Source organism: Vanessa atalanta, chromosome Z (genome assembly GCF_905147765.1).
Source record: "Vanessa atalanta chromosome Z, ilVanAtal1.2, whole genome shotgun sequence".
In the NCBI taxonomy this organism is placed as follows: domain Eukaryota; kingdom Metazoa; phylum Arthropoda; class Insecta; order Lepidoptera; family Nymphalidae; genus Vanessa; species Vanessa atalanta.
In genome coordinates this window covers 6,360,786-6,374,104 of record NC_061902.1, presented here as the reverse complement: position 1 = coordinate 6,374,104, position 13,319 = coordinate 6,360,786, and positions in this window count along the sequence as shown.

The following is a 13,319-nucleotide window of genomic DNA, read 5'->3' as shown; positions in this document are numbered from 1 at the left end:
ACACATTTTGACCAAGAATTCATAAAAAATTAAATTGAGTTGGGTTTGTTGATTGAGTTTGTTGAGTGCTGCCACTATTGTGAGCACAGGCGTTCTTGCATATACAAAAACAAATAAAAATATTTTATTTCAAACATTAGTCTAATACCTAAAACACGAATTTGAGACTGTGCATAAATTTTATTTTCCCGGCTTTAATTGTCTCTTTTACAGCAGTTCTAATTTTTAAATTTTGTTTTTGTTTTTATGATTAATGGACAGTCTCGTCAATTTAATTTAGTTTAATCTAAAAAGTGTGCATACTTATCAAAAATATTAATTCGAAAGTAATCCTGAATTTTGATGCAGTTTCAAGTCAAGTCTGTCAGTGTAGATTATAATTGTATTTTACACTTTAACATTCGAATGCATACTTTGGAAGTATCGTTTCGAAATTATGTACAACGAAGAAATAGCAATTACGCATAGTGCTGTAAAAATAAAATTTTTAGTTAAAATTATTTCAATTTAAATAGTCTATAAGCCGGCGAAATATTTGATCTATGTTATGGAGAGGCCTATGTCCAGCAGAGGAGGAATGTGGGCTGATGATGATGATACTAATATAATAATTGCGAAATTAACACGGTCTATCTATTCGTCTGTCTGTTACTCTGTCACAAGCAAACCATTTAAACGAATTTGATGGAATATGTTATGAAGCGTTTTTATACCTAACACGTGTCGACTAACCCCTAAGTCGCGGGCGACAAATAGTAGGTACTTATATAAACTAATAAATAAATATTCTTCCTTAATATTTACTTTTTAAGCGCACCTCTTATTTTCTTTATTTAAATAATTCGTTTGTTGCTTGTGTTGTGTTATTACCATATTTACAATCTCATACATTTATTGGTACATTAGTACAATTTAATATCTGTGATAGTATTCCACGAACTTTGTTACCTGGTATGTAATTATAGATGGCGCTATATTTCCTTATTTGTTAAAAATTTTGTTATGTTTTTGATAAATGTCAAAAGATGGCAGTAGGCGTATTTAATATAATACATCTAATGATAATTTCAATCATAATGTACTAAATAATAATAATCTGAGTTATTATCTTTACGAGTTCTTATATTTTAAATATAAATACACGTTACTTTATTTATTTTTTTGCTGCTGCATTTATATATATAGAATACAAATGATGAATGATTGTATTGTTGTATATTATGTTTATTTGCATGTGTTCCCATGTGCAATTGTATCCAGTTTTACAAATTGAAATAAAATATTAAAACACTGTAAATTATTTTTATTTAGTTTTATTTGTATATTCTTTACTCTGTTTATGAATAACTTAGTTATATGTAAGGGATTTTTCTTTTTGTAGGTGAATCCAAGTATCTGGTCATAGTACCTAATTTTATTGTTTTAAACTATATAATTTATACTGACATCACTTATTTACTTTGAATGATTAGGAATTTATAGTAGGAAATACAGGCATCACCTCCGCTCATAGTGCCTGAATAAACTGGTATATTGATGAATAATTAAAAATAAAACCAGATTTTAAGACATAAATACATACCTACTTACGATGTTTTTCAAAATATTTTGTTAATACAATTTAGGTGATTATTAAGTGCTATTATTATAAGTTAAATGTTTTTCGAAATATAGATGTTTACTGGGCTATCTTAATGACATACTATATTTAAAATTACATTTCATTTCATGTCCTATTTAAAAATGTTTTTATCACAAATGTGTATTTACGCATGTATCTACAAACACTGTTACGTCAGTTTGAAATACATCTACAGATCTAATAACATTTAAGTATGATTCATTCATTGACTTCATCTGAACACATCAAATATCATCACCGTGTATTATAAATATTATAATTATAAAATAAAGTCCACAATACTCCTGACACCACAGCAAAGTACAGTTATTACGAATATGGTTTTTGGACGGAGTGATTCAAGGTGGTTTTGTTGTTTAATTCAATGGATATACAGTATACCCATATATAAAACTTTTTGATTACGCGGCGTACGTTATTAAAGTTCTCATTCGATATCATTTCCGATATATCAACAATAATCATCATATTTTAGACAATTTACTCAAAACCATAATGAATTTAACAACAAAACTTCCTTGAATCACTGCGTCCAAAAACCATATTCGTAATAAACGTACTTTGCTGTGGTGTCAGGAGTATTGTGGACTTTATTTTATAATTATAATAAAAATAAACAAAGAAACAAGTTTTAAATAATATACGTCTTGACCTATATATGTTGTTTTGTGTTTGATTAGTTCGACAATGCTGTGTCTTTTTTTTAAGCCAGAAATAAAGAAGTCTGTGTTTAGTTAAAAATCTAATAAACAAAATTTATAAGCGAGGCCAATAACAATTTAGAAATTACATTAAGTCGCAGTCTTTTAGCCTGATTTTTCATCTTCTGAACTTATTAGTCCACATTCCTTATATTGTGCGTTCACATATTCCGCTCATTTCCACTATATGCTCTGAGTATGTTCTATAAATGTAATGCAAAATAAAATGTTAATAATAAACTTAAATTTAAATCTATATTAATCAAATAATGAGCGAAATGTTATTCCTTTGTTATCATTACTGATAAATAAAATTGCATGGTGGGTCATATCATGAATACATACATACATACATTATAATAACAGGTCAAACCACCGATATTAAATATGACATTTACGTAATATTTTATTTGTTATATTATAAATAATTATTGTATATAATCTCGTTGATAACCAGCATGAAAATACCAAATGTTATTTTTATTTGATATCGTTGACGTAGTTTCGACGACTTGGCATTATTTTTTTATTAAATTATTTACACACAATTAGTATATGTAAATGCATTGCAAAGTTAAAAACTTAATAATTTCTTATTCTATAATCTTTTATAATCACAACTTAGTAATGTGATGTTATTATTATCTATTATTTATATTTACAGTAAATATTAGCAAATTCCGTTATTACGGATAAGCTAATTTAAAGTAAGGTCAAGTCCCATCAAAAACATTAGTATTAACGTACATTAAGAGCTGCGATGGCCCAGTCGCTAGAAAACATGAATCTTAACCAGATATTGCGAGTTCATATCTAGACAAGTACCATTGAATTTTTGCGTGCTTAATTTGTGTTTATAATTCATTTGTAACAGGCTTAGAACTTGCGAAAGCTATAATATAATATAATATAATTTGTATATGAGAACTAGCCAAGTCAAACCTTAGGCAACAATATATTATCCTAAGTTATAAGAAGAAATGATATGTCATGTAGTTATAAATAAATTAAGGAAGAACCATTGTACTTGGAACCCATTTAGATCTCACTTGTACTTGGCTGACACGCTACCGCGTGTCTAGATGAGTTGACTCCTCTTTTGAAGTAACTTAGGCTGCAGGGTAAATAGATTTATGATTTGAACTGTCTTTAAGATAAAAATGTAGGTAGTTCCTAGGCCTTCATATTAACGTGAACACATTTTATTTTATAAAATTAAGGTACATTTATAAAGTACACTCCAATCCAAATTTCATTCAATATAATATTAGATTTTCTAAATGTGTTTGTTACGCTTTCACGTTTTAACTACCCAACTGATCATCATGAAATTTTACATACATGGTTGTCAGGGGACAGAGGTAGTCATGGGGTCACTAACCAACATCACCCTAAACGCGAAACCGCTGGGAGAAACTTGTACTCGTAAAGTAACTGAGCACCATACTCAGGTGATTTAAAAAAATATTGTATTTTGTTTTAATAGTAAAAATACATATGTATATTTTATTGTTTTTCCTTGTATTTTTATATATTTTTTAACCTGTCTCGTCTTGCGACCTTTGTTATTTGTCATTATTATGAAATATTCTTTAAGAAAATATCTATAGAAACATGTTATTAATAAACAGTTAGATGATTCGATTACTGGCCTCTTCTGTAATTTTACGCAAGACCTGTAAAGGTGACAGGTGAAAAGCCATCGTATACATAATTTAGTAATACTAAGTATGAACATTTCAACTTCAAATAGAGCAGTAATTCTGTTGTTACATTAATACCTAATTGATAAGGAGTTAACTTATATGAGAAACTCATAAAATAATAAAAAGTATTTCTTCCAAATACGACTTACTCAGAATGTTGATTGTTGAATTGAGATGGGAATTTTTAATTAAGACAAAAACTTGCCTGTTTTGTTTTATACAATTGCCTACAGTTTTTAAATCCCATTTAAATTCTGCAGAATTTTTTTGCAAACTTAAAAGAGTATGTTGGAGTAAATTTAGATGTTTTTGCCGTACTATAGGTATCAACTCGATTTGGGATAGGTTTCTCGAATTGTAAATTATTTTATACGAATTTAGGAAGAATAAACATCCTCGCAATATGTGATATATGTGTTAAGTGCACAATATTAAAACGATGCTTTTCAGCATTATTATTTGAAAGAAGTTCAAAAGTTTAAACTTTGCCTACTTACTTATTACATACAATAATCAATTTATAATATTTGTAAATTAAATCTGGTTCAGGTATTTAGTACAAGAATCCAATCTTTTTAAGGAACAAAAAACTCCATTATTCTCACGATGCTTTTAGTCTTATAATTTTTAACTTATTCTGAGATTGATTTTATTCATTAGCAAGAGCAACAATAGACGTTTAGGATATGTAGATATCTATAGAAAACTGCACATAACCTCATCTTGACTTTTCGATTAGCTGTATTTACATATTAATCGTATATTATTGTGCATTTTTAGAGGACCTCGTGAATTGGTATATTATTTAAATAAATATTTAAATCACATCAGAAATTGACGAGTATATGCTATGCTTATGTTTAAACCTGTTTCCGAGCCTCGCACTTGAATAAAACTGATCGTGAAATTCATCAAAGTACGATTTAGTACAAAAAATCGAACGGACTATTTGTAACTAGCATTCAGTACCCACGTCACTAATATAAATAATATATCAATAAAAACCTGAAGTACTTTGAAGTGTAGGAAAATTTATTTCAAGTAATAATATCCGCCTTGTCTGCCCTCTTGCCAATTAAAATGACTAATTCAGTTTGTTTCTAAAAACGCTTATTACCTACTTCACGATCACACGTTTCAAAAAAGTACATTGTGTCATTTTTTTTTAATTTAGGTAAGAATTATTAATATTAAGTCCTAAAATATATACAAATATGAATTAAAAATAATATAAAATGAAATTCTCCTAGGAAATGCTAATATAATGCTGATTTATACAGTATGTAAATATATTTTAACTCTTTTTTTTTTTAATTCTAACAAAGGTCTTTTTCGCCTACGCGAACATGCTGCCTCGGTTGAGGATTCATTATAAGGATCCAAAAATAATATACTTATATTAAACTTAAAACTATCTTCATTAACCACAGGTCGATAACTTAATCTTGACAACATTTTTGCGAGTTTTCCCATATATTTGTCTCAAAAATACTGTTTATTTACCATTTTGTTTATGACTTAAGTACTGTGAGTCTTGCGACGTGTCCCGACTTGGAATATTATAAAGAACGTTATCTAAGAGAGTTCTGTAGATGTTCAGATATATAAATGCGAGGCGTAGCTACTTATTATATTAAATATTAAAAACTTATTCGAAACGCGCTAAATATTTCAAATGACGAAAATATATTTATTGTATGAAAACAATAATTGTATAATATAAAATTTAAAATATATCCCGTATGAGTTTCTTTCAGCGGTTATTCTCTATAATGAAGTATTTGTCAATAATCAAGTGTAACACATATTGAAAAAATATTTTTGTCTTTGACTTTGGTATAAATTTTATGTTTACCTATTGGTTTAGTTTTTTTTTCAGTTAGATTTATAGAATTACTTTATTACGCTCTTAATCTTCTCTTAATAAATATCTAGTAATAGGTTGTTACGTTATTATAATTGGCGTTGATTCATCGGCTTGTGGTTTCTGCATAGAATGTACTCTTATATATTTACGTCAGCATTGTATTGTGTATAAGTTACAACAAATGATGTGGTTTGTCTAGCAGCTAGCTTAAACGATTGCAGGTCCGGAGCACTAAGGTATGATACTTGTCAGGATAGAAATGTTTGTCCAATAACGTCAATGGTGTCTTTGATGTCTCTCCGTCTACTAGATGTTGGCTAGATATCCAATAATAAAGTTTATTATGCACACGGTATCTATCCTTATGAAAATAAATAAGAAGAAATTATTTCTCAAAAAGGTATCAATAACCGAGATCAAGATCTCCTCCGTGCAAACATTGAGATCTCGAACCTACATCACGTCATATAAAATAATAAAAAAAATGCGCTTTACATAGTTATATCAGTCTATATATATAATTAACCACATAGCAGGAGTAGCAATTGTTACGGACCCCGCGTGAAAAGGGGCCCCGCATATTCAATCCCACTCATCTCAGCGTGAGTGTAATTTTTTAAATGATTTGTGTAGTACCATCAGTTTTTTGTAATTATAATTTGCAAGGCTACCTCAACTCTGCGCTCTTTGAAAAAAAAAATACTACGGGCCCCGCGCTTGCTTAATCCCGCACTTGATACAATTACCTCTGTCTGTATCTACAATGTTGGATCTTGGAAGAAAAAGTAAGCTGAAAATGTATTAATTATTGAAGCAATTATGTTACTATAACATTCAAAATTATTGGTGAAAAGATAACTTGTGAACTTTTGATAAACGTGATTTTGTTTATATTTGGAAAAAAATATCATAATATGTAAATTTTTTATCCATCTGTAAAATTTTTGGGGTCAACCTGCCGAAATGTCGTCGAGATGGATTGAGAGGACTATATTAAATTAATTAGTCCTTAACAGATTAAAATAAAAGGTATACAATTGTATAGCAAGTATTCAGTTACTAGCTAACATAATTGTCATCACTGATGATAATGTAATTTTAAGTCTATAAATAATACTGTAATTGTAAGTCTAGGTGCCCTGAGAACTACAGCGGAGATTTTCGAATAGGAGAGGAGAAAGGAATCGTTAGAGAAACAATGCGGAGCTATGGGAATAATCTCAGATTATAAAACAAATGGCAGATGGAGCACGGGGAACATTATATTGAACCAACAAAAGCGAATACAAATTCGAAAGCGGATGCAAATTCGTGGTTGGAAAATTAAGGAGGAAGGTTTTTGGATTTAATTCTCAAATATTAAACATTTTTATTATTTTAATAAACTGAAATTGATTTACAAACCCTATGTCTAGAAGACGGAAAAAAATGTGTGACGTTTACAAGTCGAACCGGTTTGGTGAGGATATATTAATAACGTAGTTTACATGTTCATCGGACACTCCCACGAAGACCCTTGCCACAACTCACATATTAAATAATATATAGTAAAAGTAACTATCTTGAACATTAAATGCTGATAACACATTTATATACTAATTACCAATTAGATAATATAATAACTTCATTAATCTTTATACGATAAACAATTTTGTATTTTTTCTAATTGCATTGACGTTTTGGATTTATTGTTTGTTCTATATATTTAACGATTTTGTTATCTGATTTGATTTAATAGAAATAATTTAAATTCTTTATTCATTAGGTATATCCAATTACTCTTGGTAATTTCTTAAATGAAATGAATATACATAATATAATATAAATTACGTATGTAAATAAACTAACAATAACTTGTGCTATTATTTTACTAAAGTTACCGAGTATTTAATTACGTGGGCAATATTTCAATTTATTTTATTCACGCTTTGAAAGTGAGCGCTGTCAAAAGTATTTTAATATATTCAAATGTTTACATAAAATTGTACAAAAAATCTGTGATGATGTTTAAAAAAATGCGAATAAAATCATTTAACTTCAGTTAAAAATAAATCTACAAGATATTGATACGTACTACTAAAGTTATTATATACCTACACTGTAAAAATGGACTAACAGTATAAATTTAACCGACTTAAACTTACTTACTGATAGGCCTGATGATATGTGTATCCTATAAATTTTATAATTAATTATTATAGTCAATGTCTTATATGAGATTCTGACATTAAACACCCGAGTTCTACGGTGAATTTCGAGAAGTAGTTTTTTCCTGTAGAATAGCTCTAAAATTGGTAGTGAAAACAATATTGTAATTAAAATTAGCTCGTTACTTATGCTACGTTTCGTTTGAATAATAAGATTATTGGTCTATATAATTATTAGTCAATGTCATAGGGTTAAAGTATAATTTTACCTCAATGCCGTGGAGACAGGTAGTTTATTATAAATGAAGAGAAATTTAAACTTAAATTCAAAATAAGTATTTGAATAAATTGTTAAAGTATATTTTAAGTTTATATTTTAAGTCGTACGGATAAATTATCATTATTTCATATTTCCCTCTCGTATCGAAAGAGATATCACTACACGCCGTTCCACGCTAGTGGTTATCGAGTGTTCGAGAATATTGGTTTTTTAGCATACCTACCTAATTATATATTTTTTTCCGAATGATAAAATATGTCACCGATGGACGTGTTTTATTGTATTATTCGTTTTAATAAAAGCAAGTTCGTAGTTCTTGTATAGACATAGTACAGGTATATACATATAAACTGAAAGGAAATCCTAAAAATCCAATATCTAAGGATATTACTAGAGATATAAGGGGATATAGATGGAATGAAAGTAAAAAGTAAATTGCATCATTCCCAAATAAATCCAAGGACGATGATGACAAATACAAATAAAATCGAATAGGTCAGGAAAACATTACATAATTTAAATTTAAGGCGAAGACTTGTTGATGATATGATTTATATATATATAGCAAAAACTGTAACATAATTTTATTGACGTAATCGTAAATACGCTTGCTAACCTTACTTGCAAATAACATTGACCTTGTACAGATTAGCATAGCGACGAATTTAATTAACACTTTAATTTTTAAGTCATGAAGTTTAAATGTTTAGTAATAAGTATAATACATTTCGATGTATAAAAGTTTTGCAAATTATATTCATTGATAGGGTATTCGAGAAGCTCGTACGTCACCAAAAACTTTAAGACTTACCTCTCAAAATATGCGCAACATAAATTATATTTTACCGTCGTAATAGTGCTTGAGTTAATTTGGAGAAAATAATCAAACAAAATTTAACTACTTCTTTATTACTAATATAAGTGTATTATGTATAAGTATAGTATATATTAAAAACTAAAATAGGTAAGCAGTCTATTGTTAATACCCTAGTAAAATACTGTTACTTTATAGGTTCTTATTAAATAAAATATAGGTAGGTACTGTATGCTTGTTTAAGGTGGGGTCTAAAATATTACGTTACATATTGAATGAATAGGAATCATTCACCTACAAGCAATTTCTTTCACTCAGAAAAATAACGTAAGTATAATAGTCAAAAGTTAATGTCTGGCAATTGTCCTTTGGACATTTTGTTTAATTACCAGTAACTTTTTTCTTTAAGTTCAATATTTCTATAACTTTTCTTTTATAAACTCCGCAATACTGTGACCATGTCCAATCATGTCTATGAAAAAGTTTCGTCACCGTGTGTATTCTTCAGTTACCCTACTTTGCTCTGGTCCTCGTTGTTGACGTTAAAATAGTCAAGTCATAAAAACCACGCTGAGTTCGAACCAGGCTTTGTTGATATAGGCAACATAGATGACTATCTGATATGATATAGAGACACATCATTCACAATTAGGATGCATCAGAGATAAGCAATCGTTACCACAAATTAGGTCTCCACCAAAGGACAAGGGAACAATGCATTGAACCTGATCTCTAGATCAAAGAGGAATGTGACCTTTATTGAGACAAATTTGAATAAGAAAAACAAATCTAATAATTATATACAGAGTAACTTCTTTAATAAATAAAATTACTAAAAAAAATACTAGACCCTTTTAAAAATATTATATCGATTTAGTTTATCAGTCAAGGTGTGAATAATTAACCTACTCACACTAATTTAGTTCATCGCGAGTTAAATAAACGTTAACATATTAAGTATCTTAACTATATATTTGTAATTAGTTTGATTTTAAGATACTAAACTAAATCGTAAGGTATGATATTACTCTGATTGGATCGTATGTTGACATTACAATGCAATTTCCTGGCATCATATTTTAAAGTATAGTTTAGTTAAGTTTAAGTTTTTAAAAAAATATAGACTGTTCTTTTTTTACCCTTTTTTATAACTTCAATCATGGAATATGTATGAGGTTTCGTTTTCCTTGTGCCTGGTACGAATATTTACACTCTTACTCATCCTTCAAAGTTTTTTTTTTTTATGATAAAGGTAGGCTGACGAGCAAATGCGCCACCTGATGGTAATTGGTCACGACCCATAGACAATAACGCTGTAAGAAATATTAATCATTCCTTACATCGCCAATGTGCCACCAACCTTGGGAACTAAGATGTTATGTCCCTTGTGCTTGTAGTTACACTGGCTCACTAAACCTTTGAACCGGAACACATCGATACTGGGTACTGTTGTTTGGTGGTAGAAAATTTGATGAGTGGGTGATACCTACCCAGATGGGCTAGCACACAGCTTTACCACCAAGTAAGAACACTGAGCAATACACTATTGGTTTATATTTTATAGCAACAGGTGATTAATGGAGGTCCTGTGTGGTTTCAAACTGCTGATTTTTAAAATTTCGTAAATGCTATTAATACTTGCAGTTAACAGCAGTATAAACATCGTGATAGTATTTTTTAATTTGAATGCAAATAGAGTATTGTTATTCATTATCTATTAAGACCATTATTTATCATTTTTATCAGTAACAGTTTAACAGCTAAATTTCAATCTTATCGAGGATTTAGAGTTATAATTTTAGATATCTTACATACAATTTGATAAGTAAGTATAAAATAATTTAATAATTCGACCGATCCACACTTACATAATGAAAGAATACCTTATGAATGATCGGTTTTTGTTTATTCGCCTCATTCGTTGTTTTTCAATTGAATTTTATTGATAATCCAATCGGATGTTTTGTGTAAAAAATCTATTTTGAAAATTGTTAATATTTTTATTTACACTGAGGAAATATCTTACTACATAATTCATAACACAATAACGTAATAATGTAGTGGAATAATTTTAGCGCATGTAAGTGCATATGATAGTAAAAAAATATTTTTTTAAGTACTATTATTAATGTTATAAAGAAGAAGACTTTATTTGTTTATTTCCTTAAACGCACTAATCTCAGGAACTACTGGTCCGATTTGAAAAAATCTTTCAGAGTTAGATAGTTAATTTATCAAGGAAGGCTTTATATAGCATTATGCTACGATCAATAACGGAGTATCAATGAAAAATGGGGGAAAATTATTCCTTTTGAGGGTTTCTGTTGCGTGCGCTGCGTAAATGGTTAAAGTATACTAAAATAATGTATGACCGAATCTGTTTCCTTTAAAATTTCTAAAAAAGACTTTTCAAATACTTTTAATCTCAACGCGGGCGAAGTCGCGGGCAAAAGCTATTATAAATATATTAAAGAATTGTACTGAAGTTTTTTTACAAACTGAGTTTATTAATATTGTCACTGGTGCTACTCCTCTCTCTTGAATTAAATCTTTCCTATAGAGAGAAACCTACCCAAAGGAGAATCGACTATGTTGTGAAATGTAATGTAATATTTTATTTACATGTACTTATATAACTAATACAAAATGCGCACAAAGTGGAAACTATGGGCATAATGAGGCATAATTGTTTCCGTTGAATCGCTTGTTTTATAAATGTATGACTTGAAGTGATGATTTTTTATCCATTCATGATGAGTACCTATATCTAATTCTTGAGTAATAAAAATGATACGTATCATAAATATCTCAATAATAGGCGATAGGGTAAATTAAATGTACTTATTTTAATTTTTTGTATTTCTCCTTATTTAATGATAATTTCATTTTATAAGGAATAATTCAATTTATTTCATATTATTCATTCGCTGGCGTCCTTAAAAACGGTAGTGCTAATTTGTGTTATAATATGTAATATTTAGTACTCCACTGTCACGTCGCTAACAACTATAAGTGACATAGCTACTGAAACTTATAAACAGTTATTTTTCTAATATCGTATTCAAATCTATCAGTTTTTATAACAATGAGACTGAGTGCAGTTAAATATTTTAAGATATTTTAAGAGAATACTTTCCCTCTTTTCAAATACGTACCTACAAATTGCTCGTGAAAAAATTATGTATAATGTAATGCCCAAGTCCCGGTGATAATTCTTTATTTTTCATCATCAATCTTTGTTTTGTTTAATAATTAATCATTTTATCTTAAATTGCTTGTTTGCATTTGCTTTTGAATGCATTTTAATTTTCTATCAATCATTAGTTTTCAACAAAACAAAAAACGTGGAATAAATCATACAATAATATAAACAAACACGTGTTGCTGTGGCTTCGTTATACAACGTATTATATTGTACTAGTTGGTGGCCGCGGCTTCCCTGGCATTGGTTGTCAGATGTCAGCCATAAAAAGTAGCCTTTGTCCTACCTTGGAGTTCAAGCCTGCTTCTAATCAAATTTTATCAAATTGAGTTTAGTGGTTTGACCGCGAATGAGCAACAGACAGACATATTTACTTTCGCGTTTATAATATTTGTATCGATTATGATTGATTGACGATAACACACTGAGTACAAATTTTATGTCAAAATATTCAGTGGCTTTTTTGAACTTTTTTAGATATATATACAATTTTGCGGATTTATATTAGTATTCTCTGCGTTAATCTGTTTATATTTATTCATGGTAGTTGTTTGAAGGTTTGTGGAATTATACCATCAACGTACAATTAGATGACACAAAACCTCATCAGAAAAAAGTTAAAAAGGAAATAATCGCATGCCGTTAGTTATAACACTCTTATGTCTGTATATACACACTAGATAAAATAAGTTTAAGAATTGCATGGTAAAATAAGTGGCATTAATATACGATTGAGAGATGAAATTTATATAATTTAATTTAAAATTTATATTTTTTTTGACATAATATATTCTAATAATTTATGTACATATAGGAAAACATACTTACATAAGTGCTACTAGTTCATAATATATCAAACGTGCTTGACGTATTATGAGCTAGGATTGCTCTCTTGTATGATCAGAGGTCTGAATTGTGTCTTAGGAAAAGTTATAAAAAATTTCGTTCGTGTTTTATTCA